General features: G+C 45.0%; 1 protein-coding gene and 1 non-coding gene across 2 annotated transcripts in view; both read right to left on the reverse strand.

The window, feature by feature from the left end:
* The window catches only part of LOC126413334 (uncharacterized), a 277,692-nt gene that overhangs the window by 155,314 nt on the left and 99,042 nt on the right, over window positions 1–23,336 (reverse strand). The gene's annotated exons all lie outside the window — the stretch shown is intronic.
* Window positions 973–1,047, reverse strand: Trnal-caa (transfer RNA leucine (anticodon CAA)). Its single transcript has one exon. It is a non-coding gene; the product is annotated as a tRNA-Leu (tRNA).

Here is a 23,336-nt window from a genome sequence, read left to right on the forward strand (position 1 = left end):
CATTGACACAGGGAGGGTTTCGCGCTCATTTCGGCACACGGTGGGCTCCCAGCCTACAGACGATACGCAGATTACATCAAAAAATTTAAGGTACTGGATCTGTTTTGGAGTGTCAGCGGCCACATGCGCGTACCGTACGTTCGCCGCAAACATGAAGCCGTTCGAATGGCTTTGACTCGTAGTCCGAGTAAATCAACAAGAAGAGCCGGTGCCGAGTTGCGAATTGCACGCCGATCCGTACAAAGAATTATTCAATCCGCTACTTATACATGTTGCGAAACGAGTTCTTTCCTCATCTCATGGCTACATGTCTTCCATTGCAGACACAATGGTCCATGCAGGATGGAGCACGCCCCCATGCTGCCAAAGTTGTGGTTGATTTCCAACACGAAAGACTTGGCCTAAGGGTATTTTCAGATTTCCAGAACGTTATGTAAGGGAAGGAATGTGGCCGCCCCACAGCCCGGACATTAACCCATGTGACTTCTTCCTTTGGGGGTTCAAATGGCTCTGAGGTCATCAGTCCCCTAGAACTTAGGACTACTTAAACCTAACTAAGCTAAGGACATCACACACATCCATTCCCGAGGCAGGATTCGAACCTGCGACCGTAGCGGTCGCGCAGTTGCAGACTGTAGCGCCTAGAACCGCTCGTCCACTCCGGCCGGCCCTTTGGGGGTTCCTTAAAGAGAAGGTGTACCACAGAAAACCCAAAAGTGCAGTGAAACTTAGGGCCATCATTGTGGAGCTATGCAGCGCCATTCCAGATGATCTGTGTCGGAGAGTCGTGTGCGACTTGAAGAAGTTGTAAACCAAAGCGGCAGTCATATTGAACATGTGATTAATTAGGTTGTATTTCCAAGCTGTATTCTTTACTTCTAAATCAATAGATTAAAAATCTACCCAGAACGAGATTTTCGCTCTGCAGCGGAGTGTGCGCTGATATGAAACTTCCTGGCAGATTAAAACTTTGTGCCGGACCGAGACTCGAACTCGGGACCTTTGCCTTTTGCGGGCAAGTGCTCTACCAACTGAGCTACCCAAGCACGACGCACGCCCCGTCCTCACAGCTTTACATCTGCCAGTACCTCGTCTCCTACCTTCTAAACTTTACAGAACCTCTCCTGCGAAACTTGCACAACTAGCACTCCTGAAAGAAAGGATATTACGGAGACATGGCTTAGCCACAGCCTGGAGGATGTTTCCAGAATGAGATTTTCACTCTGCAGCGGAGTGCGCGCTGATATGAAACTTCCTGGCAGATTAAAACTGTATGCCGGACCGAGACTCGAACTCGGGACCTTCGCCTTTCTGGCTGAAGTAAAGCTGTGAGGACGAGGCGTGAGTCGTGCTTGGGTAGCTCAGTTGGTAGAGGAATTGCCCGCGAAAGGCAAAGGTCCCGAGTTCGAGTCTCGGTCCAGCACACAGTTTTAAACTGCCAGGAAGTTTCAGATTAAAAATCTTGTCAACAACAAATGTGTTATTCATGAAACAAAACAGGTGACTTATCGTGCACCGCCCTGTAGGTGTCGATGTGTCGTCATTAATCCAGCTTACAACTCCCTTGAACGTCTGAGCTGTGACCCATTTTCGAAAATGTCGACGACGCCTTGCTTCTTTCGAGCGTTGCCGAGCCGAAGGTTGACGTCGTAGCTAGCGGCGCTTTTGCACCATTACAAAGGAAGGCTGTAGGCATATTTGAGCCGAATTAAAAACTCAGGCGTCGCAATGGGAGGCTGTTACGGCGGTTGGAAAAAACGATCCTTGACTTGCGTCGCGCATTGTACGTACGGTCCAAGTTTCATCGAGCAGTGTTACCTGATAGTGACACATCACGCGAACGCTACTTCGGTCCGCAGGTTTTGGCCGCCGGTGTACGTCCCCGCGACTGCAGGGCCCGCGGCGACCCGTTTGAAGCGGAACGCCTGGCCTTCGCCCAGCTGCGGCGCGGGTGTGACGCGGCGGCCTCCCGCCGCTCGACTTGAGAGCCGCCAGCGGCCGACTATTCCTGGCTCGCCCACAGATAATGCGCGCTCAGGGGACGCCCGATTTCGCCGGATTGCGTTAATCGTCCCCACGCTCGAACGGCTCTGCTGATCATTGCTGGCTAAAAAAATCCAGCCACGCCTTCTCCCTGTCAGCTAGAACTTACTCGACTTGGATCGAGAAGATACAATACTACTCTACATTTTGCGCTGCCAGGTTGGAGCAATAACAAAGAAACCAGAAGCACTACTGTAGAAACGACACGGTGAAGACTATTATTTAATTTGTACACAAGCGACAAAATCTCAAAACGTAAAAATTTTCTCGTTATGGTGGCACGTATTGTAAAATACACTAAAAGGCCGAGACGGTAGGGTTCGGTTGGTAGGATGTGTTCTGAGGGATCAAGGGATCACCAATTTAGTATGGGAGGGCAGCGTGAAGGATAAAATTCGTAAAGGAGACCAAGAGATAAATACATTAAGTAGATTCAGAAGGATGTAGGTTGCAGTAGTTACTTGGAGGTGAAGAAGCTTGCACAGGATAGAGTAGCATGGAGAGCTGCATCAGACCAGTCTCTGTACTGAAGACCACAACAACAACACAAGGCAGAGACGTTATCTACATACATGAGGCGTGGTAAAAATTACTATTTGAAGAGTGCGCCCCAGCGCGTAGTGTGAAGCACTCGCCCTCCGTTTCTGGCGGTGTCGCCGCTGTGGCAATCGCAGCTTTGGTGTCTCCCTCTGGTGGAAAAGGGAATGGTTGCCTGTTCGCGTGCATTTAAGGGGCGCTATGAGCTCGCCAGTCGGTCAGTTGGTCAGTCGGAGTGAGTCTGTGTCAGTCTCGCGTCACCAGTTGCTGGTCTGTCTCTCGTTCGCATTTGTGCAGCAGTTAGTGTCTGTCTGTCGTCCGGAGTGCAAGTATGTGTTAGGCCGCCAGTCTGCTCGAGTTTGTTCAGGCAATGGTCATTGGCGGTTGGATCGATCGGTTGGTCGGTCGCGGACTGGGACACAAGACGACTTGTCCGTCTTGAGCGTCGGCGCATGTGAGGTCGCCACGTCAGTCCAGTGGCCCGCGCCGTATAGCGAGGGTTAGTGGCTTCGCGGCCGACACGAGAGCAAACAGGAGTCAACCCACGACATCGGTCTGGCCGGTGCGAGCTGCGACGCCTTGAGGTGGGAGATCGGCGCGCCTTCCTGCGTCCGTTGAAGCAGCTGGCAGCAGACGGTTCGGGAGAGCGTTTTGGGGGTGATGCGCCAGGTCATCGCTAGACATCGCAGTTCATTAAAAGTTAAGTGATTGGTGATATGTTGTTTCATTTACTTGTAAAATTCTACTACTTTTCTTGGTCAGTCTCTCGTCACCAGCCTGCTCGTCTCTCTCTCTCGTCCGCATTTGTTAGGCAGTTAGTGTCTGTCTGTCTGTCTGTCGGTCTGCCGTACGTCAATAGCTGCCTCTGTCATGTATGTCGGATTCGGTGTTAACGAATTTATTGCTTGAAGTGTAACGGCCGAATTCCTGAAATATGTTTTATCTTGCCTATCATCTTGAGAGGCGGTATATGTGTACTGTAGAGCATGTTTTTATATTTTATGTAAGACTGCATTTCATAGGTTTTTATTTAAATGGTCATTTTATTATATAAAGTTGCCACCTTTCCACCATAAGTTTTTTTTTTTTTTTTTTTTTTTTTTAATCGAGTTGCACCTTCGGTGGCAAGTTAATTTTTTTTAATGTTACTGTTTGGTACCATTTCCATCCTTCCTACGGGGTGCATAGTTTATGTGCTTATGTGAGTTGTTAAAATTTTTAGTTTAAAGTAATCTAGTGTGTTGCAGATTTGCACTAGTGTAGTCTTTCAGAGGTTGTTGTGAGCAGTCGTGACTACGGCCGTGTCAAAAGGCAGCGGCAAGGTTCTCAGCCCGCAATATTTGTTCTTTCTGCCTCTGAATAAAAATGTAACTTGATATTTTGAGGGTGCTTTCTGATCATAATTTTAAATCTGTTTAAAAAAAAGGGGAGCTTTTAGGAATAAAATTTCCATTTGTTGAAAGAAATTCAATTTGTTTTCTTCAGTTACCCACTGGCAACTACTTTCACGCTCACATAGGGTGATTAAATGTGTTAATATTCTTGATGAATTGCTAGTAAATAAAGTAAATTGTTAAGAAAAGGTTTTGAAAGTAAATTCACGGTTCAATACACGTCTGCATCTACATGACTACTCTGCATTCACAATTAAGTGCTTGGCAGAGGATTGATCTAACCGCCTTCAAGATATTTCCCTAACATTCCATCCTCGAAGAGCGTGCTGGAATAAAGAACACTTAAATCTTTCTGTGCAAGCTCCGATTTCTCTTATTTTATTATGATGATTATTGCTCCCTTTGTAGGTGGGCGCCAACAAAATATTTTCACACTCTAAGGAGAAAGCTGGGCTAGAACGAGATTTTCACCCTGCAGCGGAGTGTGCACTGATATAAAACTTCCTGGCTGATTAAACCTGTGTGCCTGACAGAGACTCGAACTCGGGAGCTTTGCTTTTCGCAGGCAAGTGCTCTACCAACGTAAGTTTGATTTGCAGAGTAGCCGTATACATGTCGATGAACACATGCGATCAACTGTATTTTAACAACTTTCCTCATCTGTACGTACCAGATAACGCATGTTTGAGAATAATAGATCGAGGTCTAACTTGATATGTGTGAGCCCAGTCTAGGCCAGTGGAAAAACTTCATGTGAACTCAAGGCAGATCTAATTTCCATTGGCTACGAATTTCATAATATTCCGTAAATTCTTGGGAAAAAAACACAAAAGTATATAAGAGAGAGCCCTGCTATAAAGAGTAAACAGTACTAGATACTTTATGTCGACGTGGACGACTTCATAAAAGTTTCGAAACGCGGCAGTGCTCTGCAGGAAATAAAATTACACTGGTGGCCTTTAAAATTGCATCACTACGAAGGCAGCGCGCAACAAACGTCAATTCGGAATGAAATGTACTGCATGCTTCGATATGCAAAGTAGTAGCAGCAACTCGTTGGAACCGAACAAGGTAAGCAGCAGTATATAAGGAACTATACGCAGTGGGTGTTACTTTCACAAACAGCATTTAAATGCTGGTCGTTTGTGAGAAGATCGTGTTATGTCTCACGCAAGCAGAAAAGATTACCAGAACGTGTCTCCAGTCGACAGCCAGAGGGTCGTGCACTATTCAGGTTGCGATTTATCGCTCTGGGGTACTGCTACTTGAGTTGGTTGGGATCCCACGTCATGCGAATACGGGATCGATGAGCTGAGGAGGGCCATACTCACCGCCGTGGAATATCTCAGGGCCCCAGTGCGTCTAGCGCCCGGGAGGACTGACATGATGGATGTTCGATTGTGCAGGATCGTACAGCAGCGTCATATACACTATGTGATCAGAAGTATCCGGAAACTCCCAGAAACATACATTTTTCATATTAGGTGCACTGTGCTGCCACCTACTGCCAGGTACTCCATATCAGCGACCTCAGTAGTCATTAGACATCGTGAGAGAGCTGAATGGGGCGCTACGCGGAACACACGCACTTCGAACGTTGTCAGGTGATTGGGTGTTACTTGTGTCAGACGTCTGTTCGCGAGATTTCCACACTCCTAAACATCCATAGGTCCACTGTTTCCGATGTGATAGTGAAGTGTAAACGTGAAGGGACACGTGCAGCACAAATGCGTACAGGCCGACCTCGTCTGTTGACTGACAGAGATCGCCGACAGTTGAAGAGAGTCGTAAAGTGTAATAGGCAGACATCTATCCAGACCACCACACAAGAATTCCAAACTGCATCAGGATCCACTATGACAGTTAGGCGGGAGGTGAGAAAACTTGGATTTCATGGTCGAGCGGCTGCCCATAAGCCACACATCACATCGCTAAATGTCAAACGAGGCCTCGCTTGGTGTAAGAAGCGTAATCATTGGACGATTGAACAGTGGAAAAACGTTATGTGGCAGTGTGTGGATATGGCGAATGCCCGGTGAAAATAATCTGCCAGCAAATCATCTGCCAGCGTGTGTAGCGCCAACAGTAAAATTCGGAGGGAGTGGTGTTATGGTGTGGTTGTGTTCTTCATGGAGGGGGCTTGCATCCCTTGTTGTTTTGCGTGGCACTATCACAGCACAGGCATACAATGATATTTTAAGCACCTTCTTGCTTCCCTCTGTTGAAGCGCAATTCGGGGATGGCGATTGTATCTTTCAACACGATCAAGTACCTGTTAAAAATGAGCGGCTGCGGCGGAGTGGTTACACGACAATAACATCCCTGTAATGGACTGGCCTGCACAGAGTCCTGACCTGAATCCTATAGAACACTTTTGCGATGTTTTGGAAGGTTGACGCCGTGCCAGGCCTCGCTGACCGACATTGATACCTCTCCTCAGTGCAGCACTCCGTGAAGAATGGGCTGCCATTCCCCAAGAAATCTTCCAGCGCCTGATTGAACATATGCCTGCGAGAGTGGAAGCTGTCATCAAGGCTAAGGATGAGCCAGCACCATATTAAATTCCAGCGTTACCGATGGAGGGTGCCACGAACTTGTAAGTCATTTTCAGCCAGGTTTGATCACATAGTGTACCTTCAGTTAGGGTCTGGATCTGTTTCTAAACAAGTATTGACATGGATAGTATGACATCGTCTGCAGAATCACAGAATGTCATTTTGGAGGTCAGTCTTGTCGCTACACTCTGCGCCGTGGAGGATCTCAGCAGCGCAGCGCAACTGCCGCCCGGGATGACTGACATGATGTTGGTTTGACAGTGCACGATCGTACAGCAGCGTCCCATTACTTTGAGTTAGGATTTTGGCTTGTTTGTACCAGGTGTAGAAGTATGAAACCGGAATTTCCCTATAGATGGTGCTAGCCGTCAGTGAAAGACTGTCAGTGAGACTGCGTTTGCAGCGCCATCTGCCTCCTGTAACAGTTGACGACGCATTTCAACACTCAGTAACCGAAGTTGCATACATCGGTATCTGTTTCAAACGCGTAAACATGTCGAGTTTTGTGCCTACGAACTACGAGTTGCAGACAGCATTGATTTGAAGAAATCTGCTGCAGAATCGCATCGAATGCTTGTCGAAGCTTTCCGCGAACATGCTCTTGGGAAAACAGTGTTTCGAGTTGTTCAAAAAATTCAAAAGTGGTTATTTAGACGTGAGAAACGACGAGGGCAGGAAACTACCGAAAAAGTTCGAAGACAACGAATTGCAGACCTTATTGGATGAAGATGATATTCAAACAGGAGCTCGCGGAACAACTGAATGTGACGTAGAAAGCTGTTTCTCTTCGGTTGAAAACTATGGAAAAGGTGCAGAAAGTGGAAAATAGGTTCTGCATGAACTGAATGAAAGACAGCAAGCAAATCAAAAGACCAACTGAGAAATGATGCTTTCCACATACAAAAGTAAATCGGTTCTCCTCCGAATAGTGACAGATGATGAAAAATGGGTATATTTTGAGAATCCGAAGCGTCGTAAGTCATTGGTGAATCCAGGCAAACCATCGACATCCACTGCAAGACCAAATCGCTTTGGAAAGAAGACAATGCTCTGTGTTTGGTGAGATCAGAAGGGTGTCATCTATTATGAGCTGCTAAAACCTGGTGAAACCGTTAACATTGATCGCTACCAATAGCAAATGATCGATTTAAATAGAGGATTACGTGAAAAACGACCGGAACATGGAAAAAGGCAACACAAAGTCATATTAATCCATGCTAATGCCCTATCACACACAGCAAAACGGCTCAGGGAAACGATCGAGGCGTTCAGTTTGCAAATACTAGGGCATGCAGCTTATTCGCCAGACTTGGCTCCGTCCGATTATCATGTTTGCATCACTGGGACACGCTCTCACTGAACACCGATTCATTTCGTATGAAAGTGTACGAAAATGTCTCGCTGACTGGTTCGGTTCAAAAGAAGAACTTTTTCCTTGGCGTGGCATTCATACCTGTCGGAGAGGTGGGAGAAATGTATAAATAGCAATGAAGAATATTTTGAATGAAATATTGTTTATCAGTTTCAAGATACAGACATCTCACACGACGGGAAGGTCGTCCCACATCCTCTTACCCACATTTCGCCCCTACTTTTTATGTCTCCGCGATGGGGGTCAGAACCGCGAGACGCAGCGTTGAAATCACGCGGGTTTTTTCATGCGTGACCGAGGAAAACATTTCAAACGCCGCCGCTCAGAAACGAAGCGAAAAGGTCTCAGAAAGTGCTTAAGGGGCATCAATAAAGCCAACCCTTTCCCCAGGACGTTGATTCCCACACGTTTCGAGGTCGAAAACGACAATTCGCAATGCAATGAGCGAAGGTGTTGCCTAACCCTCAGGCCCAGAGTAGCCACCAGACAGATTTTGTGTCATATTTATGAAGGTGCAGTTCTAATGTGCACCACAAAGGTGCGTGGGTGGCACCGAGGGTGTTGCCAAACTGGGGTTCTTAGAGGGAACCTCTGTTTTATTCACGACATGTTAATGTTGCACTCCCTCGTGATCACGTCACAAGAAGGCAGAAAAACGGAGCTTTCAAGAAGCCTTTACTGCTTTAGACCACATTCAAATTTCGTCGAATGGTTTTGAACGGTCCCTGGTGGTCCTGACCTGTACACGAGAGCAAAAATTGCGGTTACGTAAGAGATAGGCGGCTTTCTTAGCTTACCGGACACTTTACCTCCGCTGGCGACGTTCGGTGTCGTGTGGTGGCAAGTTTCCTTCCAGGGTCGTCGGGCACTCGGTTGTTGAAAGTCTTTGCAACAGACTACCTTCCTCTCGGTTATTTGATGGAAACACGAGACGTAGGCAAAACCCGATATCTGGTCTTCTCGTATTAAATCACTCGCCTCTCGCAAAAGACGTCGGAATACAAAAATTTTGACGGTACAGTTTAAGATAACTCCGTTAAGAATGGTATTTATTCCTCTAAGTAGACTGAGAGATTGACCAACTGGAACCTAGATATTGTATGTAGCAACTGAAACTAAGTGCTTAAATTTATTTCACTGCTAGCGATCAATCAGTAAAGATCATCGCCGGCCGGAGTGGCCGTGCGGTTCTAGGCGCTACAGTCTGGAGCCGGGCGACCGCTACGGTCGCAGGTTCGAATCCTGCCTCGGGCATTGATGTGTGTGATGTCCTTAGGTTAGTTAGGTTTAATTAGTTCTAAGTTCTAGGCTACTGATGACCTCAGAAGTTTAGTCGCATATTGCTCAGAGCCATTTGAATCATTTGAAGTAAAGATCATCGGAAATTCCACCCCTTTTCCGTTCCTGGAACATTACAGTTGCACTTCATACCGCCTCACGTCCTTTGCACGCTATGTATTGAGGTCCATGGTCATAGCTATACAGATGAAGTCGGTGTTCCTAGACTTTAACTACGCCTTTGATGACGTACCACACCGACATCTACTAAAGAAAATACATTTTTATGGAATACTTAAACAGCTTCACTATTGCACACAATATTTCTTTTCAGGAACAGAGCATCAAGTAGTTCTTGGTGGCGAGTCGTCTATAGAGAAAGAAGAAATATCTTGTGTGTCTCAGTGTAATAGTGCCATTAGTATTCGTATTATACACCAGCGACTTACCTTATGGTGTAAGCTGTAATGTCATACTTTCCACGGATTATACGATTTTCTATGAGGAAGTTTTACACCATAAAAATTGTAGTAACATCCACCTAGGTATTGACAAAGTACCAGCTTGATGTACAGATTTGAAAGTGGCTCTCAATGTAGAGTAGTGTAAAATTGAACATTTCGCGAAACGTAAAATCTTCTAGTCATTCACTACACAATTAATGAATAATTACAGCCAGTCATGGCAGGGAGTAAGTGAGAACAAAACCGAAGCGGAACGATTACGTGGTCAGTTGCAGGGAAAGCGAACGACATGATTCATTTTATCGGACCCTGCTCATGCATCTGCAACAGGTTGAGAGTTACATACTAATGCGCCAAAGAAACATGTATAGGCATGAGTATTCAAATAGAGAGATATGTAAACAAGCAGAATACGGCGCTGCGGTCAGCAACGGCTATGTAAGACAACAAGATTCTACCGCAGTTGTTAGATCGACTGCTACTGCTACAATGGCTGGTTATCAAGATATAAGTGAGTTTGAACGTGGTGTTATAGTCGGCGCACGAGCGATGGAGCACAGCGTCTCCAAGGTAGCGATGAAGTGGGGATTTTCCCGTACGACCATTCCTCGAGTGTACCGTGAATATCAGGAATCCGGTAAAACATCAAATCTACGACATCGCTGCGGCCGGAAAAAGATCCTGCAAGAACGGGACCAACGACGACTGAAGAAAAACGTTCAACGTCACAGAAGAGCGACCCTTCCCCAAGTTGCTGCAGATTTCAATGCTGGGCCATCAACAAGTGTCGGCGTGAGAAACATTCAACGAAACATAATCGATATGGGCTTTCTGAGCCGAAAGCCCATTCGTGTACCCTTGATGACTGCAGGATACAAATCTTTACGCCTCGTCTAGGCACGTCAACACCGACATTGGACTATTGATGACTGAAAACATGTTGCCTTGTCACGCGAATCTCGTTTCAAATAGTATGGGACGGATTGACGCGTACGGGTAAGGAGACAACCTCATGAATCTACGGACTACGCATGTCACCAGAATACTGTTTAACTTGGTGGAGGCTCTGTAGTGGTGTGGGCCGTGTGCAGATGGAGTGATACGGGACCCCTGATACGTCTAGATACGGCCCTGACAGGTGACTCTCAAGTAAGCATTCTGTCTGATCACCTGCATACATGCACGTCCACTGTGCATTTCAGCGGACTTGGGCAATTCCAGCAGGACAATGCGACAGAGCACACGTCCAGAATTGTTACAGAGTGGCCCCAGGAACACTCTTCTGAGTTTAATCACTTCCGCTGGTCACCAAACTCCCCAGACATGAACATTATTGAGCATATGTGGAATGCATTGTAACGTGCTATTCGGAAGAGATCTTAAACCCCTCGTACTCTTACTGATGTATGTACAGCCCTGCAGGATTCATGGTGTCAATTCCCTCCAGCACTACTTCAGACACAAATCGAGTCCATGCGATGTCGTGTTGCGCTACTTCCGCATGCTCGGGACTCTCTACAAGATATCAGGCAGGTGTACCAGTTTCTTTGGCTCTTCAGGGTATGATGTCAGATGCGTTACCAAGGCTAAGTGCGCACGTGAGTAATAAATTAGAGTTACGAATCAGTGTCACGTCTCAAAAAATTTTAATTAATTGTGATGGAAATTACGCATCATATGCGGAACGTTATTGGAAGTTATGAACTTTTATGGCGACACGAATAGGATCCAATGTTCCAACATTCGTACGACAGCTTACCTGTACCCATATCAAAACACGGCAAATCGTTTATTTTCATGGTTGAAATGGTTCAAATGGCTCTGAGCACTATGGGACTCAACTGCTGAGGTCATTAGTCCCCTAGAACTTAGAACTAGTTAAACCTAACTAACCTAAGGACATCACAAACATCCATGCCCGAGGCAGGCTTCGAACCTGCGACCGTAGCGGTCTTGCGGTTCCAGACTGCAGCGCCTTTAACCGCACGGCCACTTCGGCCGGCGTTTATTTTCATGAATAGCCACGCTGCCTAGAACTGTGGAACTGACGATGAACAGTAAATGGAATGGAACTTTTTGTGTTACTGGCTGACTAAAGAAGAACCAGATGTAATTCCTCCTTAATCTCAAACACCTCCCCTCCCCCCCCCCCTCCCGCCCTCCATCGTGCCACTAGTTCAGAAATCGTAGTTCGTCGGTATGGCGAGTGCAGTAAAGCTGATTTAGGTGTAGCAGGTTTGACGGCGTCTGTGACGTTCGTTGAATAGCAAGCTGGACTCTCATGACGGCCTCCCTTTATACTATACTTTTTTTTACTATAACAAGATACCAAATTTATTTATTTATTTATTTTTTTTTTTTTTGTCATCAGTCTACTGACTGGTTTGATGCGGCCCGCCACAAATTCCTTTCCTGTGCTAACCTCTTCATCTCAGAGTAGCACTTGCAACCTACGTCCTCAATTATTTGCTTGACGTATTCCAATCTCTGTCTTCCTCTACAGTTTTTGCCCTCTACGGCTCCCTCTAGTACCATGGAAGTCATTCCCTCATGTCTTAGCAGATGTCCTATCATCCTGTCCATTCTCCTTACCAGTGTTTTCCACATATTCCTTTCCTCTCCGATTCTGCGTAGAACCTCCTCATTCCTTACCTTATCAGTCCACCTAATTTTCAACATTCGTCTATAGCACCACATCTCAAATGCTTCGATTCTCTTCTGTTCCGGTTTTCCCACAGTCCATGTTTCACTACCATACAATGCTGTACTCCAGACGTACATCCTCAGAAATTTCTTCCTCAAATTAAGGCCGGTATTTGAAATTAGTAGACTTCTCTTGGCCAGAAATGCCTTTTTTGCCATAGCGAGTCTGCTTTTGATGTCCTCCTTGCTCCGTCCGTCATTGGTTATTTTACTGCCAAGGTAGCAGAATTCCTTAACTTCATTGACTTCGTGACCATCAATCCTGATGTTAAGTTTCTCGCTGTTCTCATTTCTACTACTTCTCATTACCTTCGTCTTTCTCCGATTTACTCTCAAACCATACTGTGTACTCATTAGACTGTTCATTCCGTTCAGCAGATCATTTAATTCTTCTTCACTTTCACTCAGGATAGCAATGTCATCAGCGAATCGTATCATTGATATCCTTTCACCTCGTATTTTAATTACACTCCTGAACCTTTCTTTTATTTCCATCATTGCTTCCTCGATGTACAGATTGAAGAGTAGGGGCGAGAGGCTACAGCCTTGTCTTACACCCTTCTTCATACGTGCACTTCGTTCTTGATCGTCCACTCTTATTATTCCCTCTTGGTTGTTGTACATATTGTATATGACCCGTCTCTCCCTATAGCTTACCCCTAGTTTTTTCAGAATCTCGAACAGCTTGCACCATTTTATATTGTCGAACGCTTTTTCCAGGTCGACAAATCCTATGAAAGTGTCCTGATTTTTCTTTAGCCTTGCTTCCATTATTAGCCGTAACGTCAGAATTGCCTCTCTCGTTCCTTTACTTTTCCTAAAGCCAAACTGATCGTCACCTAGCGCATTCTCAATTTTCTTTTCCATTCTTCTGTATATTATTCTTGTAAGCAGCTTCGATGCATGAGCTGTTAAGCCGATTGTGCGATAATTCTCGCACTTGTCAGCTCTTGCCGTCTTCGGAATTGTGTGGATGATGCTTTTCCGAAAGTCAGATGGTATGTCGCCAGACTCATATATCATTTTTCAACTAATTCACCTTGGTTTCCAACGAATTTCGTCCACTGTTGCACAAAATTTCCGATACCTTCTGAAAGAAAAGTTTTGGTTGTGGAGCAAGCCATATATGCACCGATTCCTCTGCCTTTCGATCGGATCTGAATCGACCGCCTCTTAACGCTTCTATAGGTGGATTTTCTCCTATAACTATTCGTTTCAGAAACTCTTCACCTTCGTTAGGATGACGGTCCAGTAGATGCTGACAGATTTTCACACAGTTGCGCTTGTGCTGTTCGTTGAGTTGTTTTCTAACCCATCTTGCACAGACTGTGTGAAACTTGAGCCTATTACGCATGATTTCATATACAGTATCATGACTAATCTGCATATCGTTTACCACAACATCAATAGTCATTCACCTGTTATTCAGAATCAATGTATGGATTTTTTTCAATACTGGCATCAGCTGTTGTTGTAGCTGGACGCCCCGCCCAGTTTTCATCCTCCTCGTTCATTCAACCAGTTCTGAGCTATTCAGTCCACTGGAAAACACTTCGCAGCGAAAAAATATTGCACCCGCATTTTACTGAAAGTCCTCTGTGAACTGCAGCTCCTGGTACACCTCTAGAGCATAAGACCCGGATTACGTAACGGTGTTCTTCTATGGTGCTAACAGAAGGTGGCGCTGCCACCTCTACGTCGCAACAGCGCAGCGTGGACTGATGTGATACCCTAGGAGAGGACAAAATGGTTCAGACGGCTCTGAGCACTATGGGAGTTAACATCTGAGGTCATCAGTTCCCTAGACTTAGAACTACTTAAACCTAACTACCCTAAGGACATCACACACATCCATGCCCGAGCCAGGATTCGAACCTACGACCGTAGCAGGCGCGGTTCCGGACTGAAGCGCCTAGAACCGCTCGGCCACAGGACCGGCCTAGGAGAGGATAACGGTGCCATGTAGCGGCTGGTCAACACACAGAGGAAACAGGAAGGCAATAAGAGCGAAGTTGCATACACTGATTGACTTAAAACTTACGTGATAAAGAGTTGCTGTTCCATCACATTTATGAAAAAACTTCACTTAGCGGCCAGAAAATTACAAAAATATTACTCAGCACAGTTCGGTCTTTTAGGAATGAAGATCAAGGAGTTTCGGCTAATGTTCAGTTGCTCCAACCAGTACGAGAAATTTAAAAACAAAACTTAACGCTAGTGGATAATAAATGCGATCTGTTTTAATGATTTATTAGTTGTATTGGAATGCTTCTTTGAAAAAAATATCATTGACGAGATAAATTCCTTTTGTGTGGGAAGCAGTAGTGTATTTTTATGCGCATTGCTCTTTAGGACGTTAAATGTGCCAGGGTTTCTCGAACAGTAGACTCGCTTCTCACTGGTCCTGAGCAGATAAATTTTCCTGTGGTAAGAAGAACAGCATGGTTTCTGCTAAAGTATCGTCTTGATGGTACACCAGAATCACCACAGAACAGTATTGTGTACACTGAAGCAGGTTTCCGCATTTCGATCGCCATCCTGGAGGCCTTCCTTTATCTGAACACAGAAAAAATTTTGTGACTTTCAACACTGCAATACGCAACACGATCAAACAGTTTTTAAGAATTTAATTAGAGTACATACAATGGGATAGATCAAAGATTGTTCCTAAGAAACATCATGCATCGCGTCCAATTTGGCTGCCCGGATTCTCGCCAGATGGAAGAGTTGCCGAGCCCAGTGTAAGGGACTCATTTTAACCCCTTAATACCTGAACAAATTTCTAGATGAAAGATAAAAATAAAAATTCGTGGCTCTTTAGAGGTACCCGGAAAACTCAGCAGGACGCAGCACTTGTCAGAAGCTTTACGCATAATCATCACTTACCGGTACTGGCGCTAAAAAGCCGGTAACCTTCGAATTATTAGCACAGCACTTTCGAAGTCGCGACACTCGGCATTAAGGGGTTAATCTTAGACGGAAGAGACTTGTGTCGTCGCCGATCGTGGCGCACCCGTATTGATGTGCGAAATTTTTATTCTAAGTCACTGGGCGGCGTTTCTTTAAACGCGGTAGCAATCTGTACAGAAAGACGCACAGGTGTGGTTCTATGAGTCATCAATGTTTACCGTTGACGAGGACAATATCTCATTATTTGGAGATTATCGAAACATGTGGGAGGTTATGGATTCCAAAGTACATTGGCCAGCAAAACTTAAAGAGGGAAGTGGCTTTCGAGTGAGGTATCACTGCCAAGTAACATAGCTCGATGAAACTCGGATCATACATATAACAGTGAAGTTTTGATGGTAACTGAAAGAAACACGCAATGAGACGAACTTTTATTCAAAGACAATAAGTACACTGAAGTCACTGCGATTTATGACGGTCTCCTGGACATTGCAAAAGGTGGGTCAAGGTATGATCACCACGGACGGAAATATGTGCTCTTCAACGTGCTAACACTCTGACCACAAGGTTGGTAAGGAGTCCTTGTGGAAGAGCAGTCAATTGCTCCACCAACGCGGTAGAAGGTCGTTAGTGCATTTGGACGTGCTGCAATATGAGTACGTTCCCCCAAAACATCCCACATGTGCTCAATGGGATTTAAGGGGCTCCGGAAAGGCTCAAAATCATGAAAAGTTCAATTTTTACTTTTTTGCGTTTTCTGAATCTGCAGACTATTATCTTTTAATAGATATATAATTTATTCAATTCCGAAGACTACAACTATTTTTAAATTTTTTTTAAATGTGTTCTACATGGGCGTGACCCACTGTGGCGCTGTCAAATGGTGTTATTATTAACGTCCGTGTTCATCAGGTACATTTTAGTGATGTGAGATAAAGTATGTGTTGTGGCTAACCTGTGATGGTTCAATATATATCGCTGGTGTGATTGTCGATTGTTTCATGTTTATTTACTCTGTCGTTATCTCGAAAATATTCGTAATTAATTCTGTTTCTTGAGTCTCTGTTTTGTTGAAGTATAATAGTGAGTAAAAGTAAAGTTATTAGAAATCCTCTGAAGGCTTTTAAGAAAAGGAGAAATGTTGGAAAGCCAAAGGTATGTGTTATTACTGTAAACAATAAAGACAATAACCCAGTGAGTGAACCTAACCTCTCAAGTACACCTGCCCATAGCAGTCAAAGTGGGAAAGAAAATACCTCACAGAAGAAGCTTGGTTCAATGAGTGAAAACTATGAATGTTTTATGGGCGAATCGGATGTGAATGAAATATTTGATATGTCGGTTCTCAAAGGAATTTTTTCAAACTGTGTAAGATGTATTCATTGTAGTGAAGTTGGTCTGGAACTCTCCATAATAAAGCACGTAGGACTTGCTAGTGAAATACAACTGAAATGTGATAAGTGTTCATACATGACCACCTTTTGGAACAGTGTTGCAGTAACTGCAACTGAAGAAAATGGTAGCAAAATCTACGAACACAACAACGAGCGATGCTTGCTTTAGACAAGGAACGCCTTCGGGCTGCAGACAGGGCTGTAAAGAGTCTTGAAATACAAGCAAGAGTAAACAGGAGGAGGAACAAGAGGAAGCTGGAGGAGGAGTTTGCAGAGGATGAAGATAATCCATCCTATGGACCTGGAATGCACTAAAAAGTTAATCCAATCTTTGTCGCTCGATTCCCAAAACTTTTATTTTCTCATATTAATTACATGTTTTCTAAGGATCTTCCAGACATATTTGTTTCAAACTTTCAGTAAATGTTACACAGTGCCTTTTGCATAATTTAACACAGCCTTTTTCCAAAAAACTGTATATTTTTGAATATATAAATAAAAAATTGCAAAAAAATGTTGTGAATTTTCATTACAATTGAAAAAAATCATCTTTAATAACTGAACTAAAATTTTGTAAAATCCCTGTGTTAAGTTGTAGCCCATATTCCAATAAATAATCTGTAAAAAGTTCAACTTCCTACCTCAAATACTTTGTGAGGAAAGATGTAATTTATAAGCGTTATTATAACATTGCAAGTATAGGGCGTTCCGGAGCCCCTAAGTCGGAGAACGGGCCGGTCAATACGTCCATTCAACATTAAGCCTCCCTCACGCCAACACCTGGACCATCAAAACAGACATGTTCCGCAATACTGGAAGTACCCTCATATGGCGATAGGTGGGAACACGTAATGTACACAGGAACAGTGTCAAACATGATCGTTTTGGACGTGCAAGTGTTATGGTATGGGTTGATATAATGCTGCAAGGGCGTACTGACGTCCAGATCTTTGAACACGGTACATTCACTGGTCAACGCTATTGTGACACCGTACTGTTCTTGATTTTTTTCAGAGGCGTATTCGGCCCTGACTTCATTGTTATGGATGACAATGCGCTGTTGCATCGTAGGCTGCACGTGGAGAAGCTCTTGGAACGAGAGAATACTCGGCGAATAGACTGGCTTACCTGTACCTCCGACTTTATTTCGACCGAGCGCGTGTGGGATGCGTTGGACAGACATATTGCTGCTTGTCCACATGTACCAACAACCATCTAGCAGTTCTCAATTGCACTGGTGGACGAGTGGAAGGAATGTTGAGAGCAAGAGGTAGCAGTTACCAACATCTGTGCCAACATTATTGGCAACCACAGACATTTCACTGCATAAAAAACCATACCGCTCTTTAATGGAAGCACAAGGAGAGATGTGAACTATTCACGTACACTAACTTTGTTAATTTCAGCATGTTATTTCATGTTGCTACTGTCTGTGTTTTATGTAATCACCATTACTGTTTGTTTCTAGCAATTTGCTTTGCATCTGTGCCATTTGTATGTCATTATGCTTTACAGTGTGGTTATAATTAAGCTTTCACTACTTGACAGTGTCTCTATGAAAAACAATTGATCGTAGAACAATGCAACCTTTTAGAAACATTTGTAAAGACTCGCAGGAGAGAAATAACGAAAAAACCATTGAAAGGAACACACTTTAATTCCGCATGAGTGCGTGACTTTTTAATTGCGTGCCATGCTTACGTTCTAGGTTATAAACGTTCCTCAGTGTGACCACCATCTGCATCGACGACAACTTGGCACCGCTCTAGAGATACAGGGTGACAACTATTGAACTATATGAAAAAAACGTAAATTAGTTACAAACTGCGGCGTGCACACACTTTATTCAACATTACAGATATTAGTATTTGGGTTATGACATGTTCGATATGCCTGGCATCATTGGCGATGATGTGGTGCAGACGAATAGCGAAATTCTGCATGACCAGCTAAAGTGTCGAAACATCGACGCTGTCGACGACCTGATGAATTGTCTACAGGTCAGCAATGGTTTTGGGGTTATCACTGTACGCCTTGTCTTTAATATAGCCCCACAAAAAGGAGTAGGATGTGTTCAGATCGGGAGAATATAACGGCCAACCGAGGACCATGCCAGTGGCCTCTGAGTACCCCAGAACCAGAATGTGGTCCCCAAAGTGCTCCTCCAGGACATCACTTTCCTGCTTCGATGTGGTCAAGCTCCGTCTTGCATGAACCACATCTTGTCAAAATCAGGATCACTTTGGATAGTGGAGATGAAATCATCTTCCAAAACCTCCACGTGCCGTTCGGTTGTCACCGTGCCATCAAGGACTATCCCACCGATTATTTTGTGACTGGCCATTGCGCACCACACACTCACCCGTTGAGGGTGAAGACACTTCTCGAGCGCGAAATGTGGATCCTCAGTCCCCCAAATGCATCAATTTTCCTTATTGACGAACCCATCCAAATGAAAGTGGGCTTCGTCGCTAAACCAAACCGTACAGCGCTTACTAATTCCCATCATGCCCCATGGTCAACCGTGCAGTTTGAACGACCTAGCGCACACCGTTCAGAAGTTATCACGATTTCATTTCATATAGTTCAATAATTGTCACCCTGTACCATTCCGCAACTGTTCGCCGCACTTTTCGGAGGACAATGGGACGTCTTGACACATCTCTTTCTCTACTTGAAGGTCGCACATTCTGTCAAGCATTCTCAGCCATATCCACAGTAGTTTGTGGCGCAATTGGCTGTCGACTGCTCCCAGGAGCAGTTCCTAAATCACCACTTAATTCTAACTTCCGATTCATGTCATCTGCGAATTCCTTTAGTGCCTTGGTACTTGCGAAGAGAAGCAGCACTGTTACGGTTGTTTTGACAAAAGAGCTTTGCGAGTAAAGCCCTGCTCACCTTGTCCACACCCAAGTTGACTGTGTGCGCCCGTAACGCACACTAATGCTTGCGTTTCAACCCTACGTCGCCGGACCAGTACCGGCGTCTGACGTCAAGTCACGGCATTAACAGTACTAACAACGCAAATCCTGCAGCGCACAGTCTGAACATTATTGTAAAGCTGGGTATGCGTTCGGTAAATAGTCTTCCGTCTGCACTGCCTCAAGTAGTGAAAGGTTAATTCTAACCGTCTAGCACTTAGGTAGATGGCTGTATGGGAAATACTCAAATACCAATAAATAAATAAATAAAAGTTATTGATACCAGTGTAGTAGAGACCGTTTAAATTCTTAACCGGCGTGGTCGGAAATTTTAACACTGAATGCCTTCCGTAGTCGTGGGGATTCCAAAACACCAAAAAAGTTATTGTGTCCTGTAATGATTTTTTGTTGTTGTAATCGAAGATGTACAAGGAAAAAAAACATTTATATTTTCGACCAGCTAGAAACAAACTAAAGCGAAAAAATCTGAAACTAAAAATATTACAAAAATAGACATAGTATTTCTGTTGCATCTGTTTTCAAGGAAAAACTGACAAATAAGAACTTTTTAATGGAACACACATTTCATAAAGTCTAAACTGTAAGAAAAGAGCACACATTTATTTCTATAGAAAAACTAAAATATTGACAGTACACATACCTCAAAGTTAGGATCTGTAGCGTTAATTTTTCTTGGATTCGTTGACATATTCAGTAAACTAAAAATATTACTCTAACTGCGTCGCGGTGTCCAGGGACTGTTAAGTTCGTTATTTACAATGCTTTGATAACAGACTGCAGTCACCTGAGCACGTGACGTGTCTCCCCGCCATACGAAGGTACAGTACGAGCGGCGTATGCTTCATGATCAACAAACGCGAAAGTTACTACAACTTCGTACTTCCCTGGAGTCCCAGAGACTCACTCCGCTACGCCGGTTAACGTACACTTGGGGTACTCCCGTAAGTACCTTTACTTTTGTTGTTTTCGTTCCATTATGAACGACGAGTTGATTTCTACATACAAGGAAAACCTGTATCCAAAGTTGTCCTAATACTCCACAGACTCGTAACTGGTTCATTAAACAACACTCCGGAACAGATCGAATACCTTCCGCAAATGAACGAACACGACAACAATCTGAGAGGCTTTCAATGTGTTTGTTTTCGTTTATGTGCACTACTGGCCATTAAAATTGCTACACCAAGAAGAAACGTAGATGACAAACGGGTATTCATTGGACAAATATGTTATACTACAACTGACATGTGATTACATTTTCCCGCATTTTGGGTGCATAGGTCCTGAGAAATCAGTACCCAGAACAACCACCTCTGGCCGCAATAACGGCCTTGATACGCCTGGGCATTGAGTCAGAGCTTGGAGGCGTGTGCAGATACAGCTGCCCGTGCAGCTTCAACATGATATCACAGTTCATCAAGGGCAGTGACTGGCGTATTGTGACGAGCCAGTTGCTCGGACACCATTGACCAGACGTTTTCAATTGGTGAGACATCTGGAGAATGTGCTGGCGAGGGCAGCAGTCGAACATTTTCTGTATCCAGAAAGGCCCGTATAGGACCTGCAACATGCGGTCGTGCATTATCCTGCTGAAATGTAGGGTTTCGCAGGGATCGAATGAAGGGTAGAGCCACGGGTCGTAACACATCTGAAATGTAACGTCCACTGTTCAAAGTGCCGTCAATGCGAACAAGACGTGACCGAAACGTGTAACCAATGACACCCCATACCATCACGTCGGGTGATACGCCAGTATGGCGATGACGAATACACGCTTCCAATGTGCGGATGCGACCATCATGATGCTGTATACACAACCTGGATTCATCCGAAAAAATTACGTTTTGCCATTCGTGAACCCAGGTTCGTCGTTGAGTTCACCATCGCAGGCGCTCCTGACTGTGATGCAGCGTCAAGGGTAAACGCAGCCATGGTCTCCGAGCTGATAGTCCATGCTGCTGCAAACGTCGTCGGACTGTTCGTGCAGATGGTTGTCGTCTTGCAAACATCCCCATCTGTTGACTCAGGGATCGAGACGTGGCTGAACGATCCGTTACAGCCACGCGGATAAGATGCCTGTCATCTCGACTGCTAGTTACACGAGGCCGTTGGGATCCAACACGGCGTTCCGTATTACCCTCCTAAACCCACCGATTCCATAATCTGCTAACAGTCATTGGATATCGACCAACGCGAGCAGCAATGTCGCGATACGATAAACCGCAATCGCAATAGGCTACAATCCGACCTTTATCAAAGTCGGAAACGTGATGGTACGCATTTCTCCTCCTTACACGAGGCATCACAACAACGTTTCACCAGGCAACGCCGGTCAACTGCTGTTTGTGTATGAGAAATCGGTTGGAAACTTTCGTCATGTCAGCACGTTGTAGGTGTCACCACCGGCGCCAACCTTGTGTGAATGCTATGAAAAGCTAATTATTTGCATATCACTGCATCTTCTTCCTGTCGGTTAAATTTCGCGCCTGTAGCACGTCATCTTTGTGGTGTAGCAATTTTAATGGCCAGTAGTGTAGATCGCGAAGGGCTCGAGCAGAGAGCTCGCGAGGTGCGTGTTAAACAGTAGTTCGTCGTATTTTTTTCCGCCGCCTCTTTATCCTGCAACACGGTGGTCCCCGCGCTGAGTCGGGTGTTTTCGCAACTCTGGCTTCCGGGCCGGCCGCTAACACCTGCCCCGCCTCTGCCAGCTGTTGTGGCGGGTGAACGCCCTTGCAGCCAGTCGTGGCTCACATCCAGCTTGGCGCCGCTGCGCCTGGCGGTGTGGCAAACACACTGCGCGTCGCAGCCTTTACTGTTTATAGTTTGCCTGTCGCGTCATTCGCCCCGTCGCTTCCCCCCACCCCACCCCTCTCCTCCTACCTTCCCTCCTTGCAATCATTCCACCCCTCCTTCCCTCAGAACAAGGGAAACAGCGTGAAGTCACGGTTAATTCCGTCGCGTCCTCCCCGCTACTCACAGCTGCCAAAAAAACGTCAGCCGGCTATGTGGAAACAAATCGTCGTAGAATGTCCACTAATTACTGGTGTGATGCTCCCACTTCCTTCGGCCTTAATGATCACAGTTACGATTTGATGACAAAAGTGTATGTCAACAAATTAGTGAACACCCGTTATGAAATCTCTACATGTTTACTGACGTTGCTACTACTAGTATTTTTAACATCCGTTTCCGTGTTGTCCTTAGCTGATAATTTTCAAGTTAGGTCCGTCTATGCGCAACTGAATAAAAATAATTTTATCACACCATGCACGTTTCATATTTTTAACACGTTCTTATTAGGTCGCTTTCTTATTTGTCTGTTCTGTACAAATTTTGCAATCGATTTTAACCTAACTCCCCGATGAGTCAGAGACATTAAATTTTCGGTATAAATGGTTGGCTCTGAGCACTATGGGACTCAACTGCTGACGTCATTAGTCCCCTAGAACTTAGAACTAGTTAAACCTAACTAACCTAAGGACATCACAAACATCCATGCCCGAGGCAGGATTCGAACCTGCGACCGTAGCGGTCTTGCGGTTCCAGGCTGCAGCGCCTTTAACCGCACGGCCACTTCGGCCGGCTATAAATGGTTCAAATGGCTCTGAGCACTAAGGGACTTAACATCGGAGGTCATCAGTCCCCTAGAACTTAGAAATACTTAAACCTAACTAACCTAAGGACATCACACACATCCATGCCCGATGCAGGATTCGAACCTGCGACCGTAGCTGTCGCTCGGTT

The sequence above is a fragment of the Schistocerca serialis genome, chromosome 7 (genome assembly GCF_023864345.2).
Source record: "Schistocerca serialis cubense isolate TAMUIC-IGC-003099 chromosome 7, iqSchSeri2.2, whole genome shotgun sequence".
NCBI classification, from domain to species: Eukaryota; Metazoa; Arthropoda; class Insecta; order Orthoptera; family Acrididae; genus Schistocerca; species Schistocerca serialis.